The sequence below is a fragment of the Arachis ipaensis genome, chromosome B9 (genome assembly GCF_059453495.1).
Source record: "Arachis ipaensis isolate K30076 ecotype BB chromosome B9, ASM5945349v1, whole genome shotgun sequence".
Lineage (NCBI taxonomy): Eukaryota > Viridiplantae > Streptophyta > Magnoliopsida > Fabales > Fabaceae > Arachis > Arachis ipaensis.
The window spans coordinates 41,179,204-41,183,497 of record NC_142444.1 but is presented as its reverse complement, the minus strand read 5'-3'; the positions used below and the strand labels follow the sequence as shown (position 1 = coordinate 41,183,497).

The window sequence follows — 4,294 nt, the reverse complement described above, 5'->3', positions numbered from 1 at the left end:
TCAATATTTTATTCTGAGCCAATATGGCATTCAGAGTATCAATTTCAAGAACTCCCTTCTTCATAGGCGTCCCATTACTCACAGGATTCCTCTCAGAAGTGTACATGAACTGGTTATTAGCAACCATGTCAATGAGTTCTTGAGCTTCTGCAGGCATTTTCTTTAGGTGAATGGATCCACCTGCAGAAGTATCCAATGACATCTTAGCTAATTCAGACAGACCATCATAGAATATATCCAGGATGGTCCATTCTGAAAGCATGTCAGAAGGACACTTTTTGGTCAGTTCTTTGTATCTCTCCCAAGCTTCATAGAGGGATTCACCTTCTTTCTGTCTGAAGGTCTGAACATCCACTCTAAGCTTACTCAGCTTTTGAGGAGGAAAGAACTTGGCTAAGAAAGCCTTGACCAGCTTATCCCAAGAGTTCAGGCTATCCTTAGGTTGAGAGTCCAACCATATTCTAGCTCTGTCTCTCACAGCAAAAGGGAAAAGCATGAGCCTGTAGACTTCAGGATCTACTCCATCAGTCTTAACAGTATCACATATCTGCAAGAATTCAGTTAAGAACTGAAAAGGATCTTCAGATGGAAGTCCATGAAACTTGCAGTTCTGCTGCATCAGAGAAACTAATTGAGGTTTCAACTCAAAATTGTTTGCTCCAATGGCAGGAATGGAGATGCTTCTTCCATGTAAATTGGAATTAGGTGCAGTAAAGTCACCAAGCATTCTCCTTGATTATTATTATTTTCGGCTGCCATCTCCTCTTCTTGTTCGAAAATTTCTGAAAGGTGCTTGCTGGATTGTTGTAATTTAGCTTCTCTTAGTTTCCTCTTCAGAGTCCTTTCAGGTTCTGGATCTGCTTCAACAAGAATGTTCTTGTCCTTGCTCCTGCTCATATGAAAAAGAGGAAACAGAAAAATAATAATAATAGGGATCCTTTTTACCCAGGTATAGAGGTTCCCTTTAGGTGAGTGGAAGAAAGGAAGAGTAGAAGAAAAGAAGATGAGAGAGAAGGAGAATTTTCGAGAATAATTTTTGAAAAAGAGTTAGTGATTTTCGAAAATAGTTTTTGAAAAAGGTTAGTAATTTTTCGAAAATTAAAATAAAAAATTAAAATAATTAGTTAATTAAAAAGAAATTTTGAAAAAGGGGGAAGATATTTTCAAAAATTAGAGAGAGAGAGTTAGTTAGGTAGTTTTGAAAAAGATAAGAAACAAACAAAAAGTTAGTTAGTTAGTTGAAACAAATTTTGAAAATCAATTTTTGAAAACATAAGAAGATAAGAAGTTAGAAAGGATATTTTAAAATCAAATTTTGAAAAAGATAATATAAAGAGATATTTTTGAAAAGGTATGATTGAAATTAGTTTTGAAAAAGATTTGATTTTTAAAATCACAATTAATGACTTGATTCACATGAAATCACAAGATATGATTCTATAACTCAAAGTTTGAATCTTTCTTAACAAGTAAGTAACAAACTTGAAATTTTTTAATCAAAACATTAATTGATGATTTTATTTTCGAAAATATGATGTAAAATTAAGAAAAAAATTTTTGAAAAATATTTTAAAAATTTTCGAAAATAAATAAGAAGAGTGAAAAAGATATGATTTTTGAAAAAGATTTTGAAAAAGATAAGATTTTTAAATTGAAAATTTGATTTGACTCATAAGAAACAACTAGATTTTAAAAAATTTTTGAAAAAGTCAACTCAAATTTTCGAATTTATGAGAGAAAAGAGGGAAAGATATTTTTTTGATTTTTGAATTTTTAATGATGAGAGAGAAAAACATGAAAATGCTGCAATGCATGAAAATTTTTAGATCAAAACAATGAATGCATGCAAGAATGCTATGAATGTCAAGATGAACACCAAGAACACTATGAATGTCATGATGAACATCAAGAACTTATTTTTGAAAATTTTATATGCAAAGAAAACATGCAAGACACCAAACTTAGAAATCTTTCATGTTTAGACACTATGAATGCAAAAATGCACATGAAAAACAAGAAAAGATGCAAAACAAGAAAACATCAAGATCAAACAAGAAGACTTACCAAGAACAACTTGAAGATCATGAAGAACACCATGAATGCATGAATTTTTCGAAAAATGCAAGATGAATATGCAATTGACACCAAACTTTCAACTTGACTCAAGACTCAAACAAGAAACATGAAATATTTTTTATTTTTATGATTTTTTTATTTTATGAATTTTTTTTTGTATTTTCTTTTAATTTTTTTCGAAAATCATTTTGAAAAAGAAAAATAAGGATTCCAAAATTTTTAATATGAATTCCAGGAATCTTATGCTCTTTAAACTAAAGCTCCAATCAAAGGGTCAGGCATGGCTTAATAGCCAGCCAAGCTTTAGTATGTAACTCAGACATGACACGCCTGACATTCCCTACCCAGAAGAATTAGACATGGCTTTACAGCTAGCCAGGCTTCAACATGCTTCATGAAACACTAGAATTCATTCTTAAAAATTCTGAAGAAAAATATATTTTTGAAAACATTTTTATTTTAAAATTTTTTTTTCGAAAACAAAGGACAAATTTTTGAAAGATTTAAAAAAAAATTTTGAAAATAAAACAAAAAAAAATTACCTAATCTGAGCAACAAGATGAACCGTCAGTTGTCCAAACTCGAACAATCCCCGACAACGGCGCCAAAAACTTGGTGCACGAAATTGTGATCTCAGGCAACAGCGCCAGAAACTCTATACGCACGTCTAAATAAATCGTTTTTCATTCACAACTTCGATACAACTAACCAGTAAGTGCACTGGGTCGTCCAAGTAATAAACCTTACGTGAGTAAGGGTTGATCCCACGGAGATTGTTGGTATGAAGCAAGCTATGGTCACCTCGTAAATCTCAGTCAGGCAGATATCAAAAGGTTATGGAGTTTTCGAAATTTAATAATAAGTAAACATAAACTAAGGATAGAAATACTTATGTAATTCATTGGTTAGAATTTCAGATAAGCGTACAGAGATGCATTCGTTCCTCTGAACCTCTGCTTTCCTGCTGTCTTCATCCAATCAATCTTACTCCTTTCCATGGCTGGCTTTATGTAAGGACATCACCGTTGTCAATGGCTACTTTTAATCCTCTCTGGAAAATGGTCCGATGCGCTGTCACTGCATGGCTAATCGTCTGGAGGCATCACCCTTGCCAATGGCTGCATCCTATCCTCTTGTGAAAATGGTCCAAATGCTCTGCCACAGCATGGCTAATCATCTGAGGTTCTCGATCATACTGGAATAGGATTCACCCTCCTTTTGTGTCTGTCACTACGCCCAGCACTCGCGAGTTTGAAGTTCGTCACAGTCATTCAATCCCAGAGTCCTACTCGGAATACCACAGACAAGGTTTAGACTTTCCGAATTCTCATGAATGCCGCCATCAATCTAGCTTACACCACGAAGATTCTGATTAAGAGATCCAAGAGATACTCATTCAATCTAAGGTAGAACGGAAGTGGTTGTCAGGCACGCGTTCATAGGGAATGATGATGATTGTCACGTTCATCACATTCAGGTTGAAGTGCGATTGAATTGAATAGAAAAACAGTAGTATTTTGCATTAATCTTTGAGGAACAGCAGAGCTCCACACCTTAATCTATGGAGTGTAGAAACTCTACCGTTGAAAATACATAAGTGAAAGGTTCAGGCATGCCCGAATGGCCAGCCCCCAAAACATGATCAAAAATGATCCAAAGATCATAAGATGTCTAATACAATAGTAAAAAGTCCTATTTATACTAAACTAGGTACTAGGGTTTACAGAAGTAAGTAATTGATGCATAAATCTACTTCCGGGGCCCACTTGGTGTGTGCTTGGGCTGAGCTTGAATGTTACACGTGCAGAGGCTCTTTCTGGATTTGAACACCAGGTTGTAACGTATTTCTGGCATTCAACTCTGGTTTGTGACTTGTTTCTGGCGTTTAACTCCAGATAGCAGCGTAGAACTGGCATTCAACGCCCTTTTACGTCCTCTAAACTCGGCCAAATTATAGACTATTATACATTTCTGGAAAGCCCTGGATGTCTACTTTCCAACGCATTTGGAAGCGCGCCATTTGGAGTTCTGTAGCTCCAGAAAATCCACTTTGAGTGCAGGGAGGTCAGAATCCAACAGCATCAGCAGTCCTTCTTCAACCTCTGAATCTGATTTTTGCTCAAGTCCCTCAATTTCAGCCAGAAAATACCTGAAATCACAGAAAAACACACAAACTCATAGTAAAGTCCAGAAATGTGAATTTAACATAAAAACAAAT

At 34.9% G+C, this 4,294-nt stretch overlaps 1 non-coding gene across 1 annotated transcript; it reads left to right on the top strand.

Annotated features, from left to right (window-relative positions):
• The first annotated feature begins 256 nt into the window (after positions 1 to 256).
• On the top strand, positions 257 to 364 carry LOC148544418 (small nucleolar RNA R71). The gene has a single exon (XR_015902144.1). It is a non-coding gene; the product is annotated as a small nucleolar RNA R71 (small nucleolar RNA).
• The last annotated feature ends 3,930 nt before the right edge of the window (positions 365 to 4,294 follow it).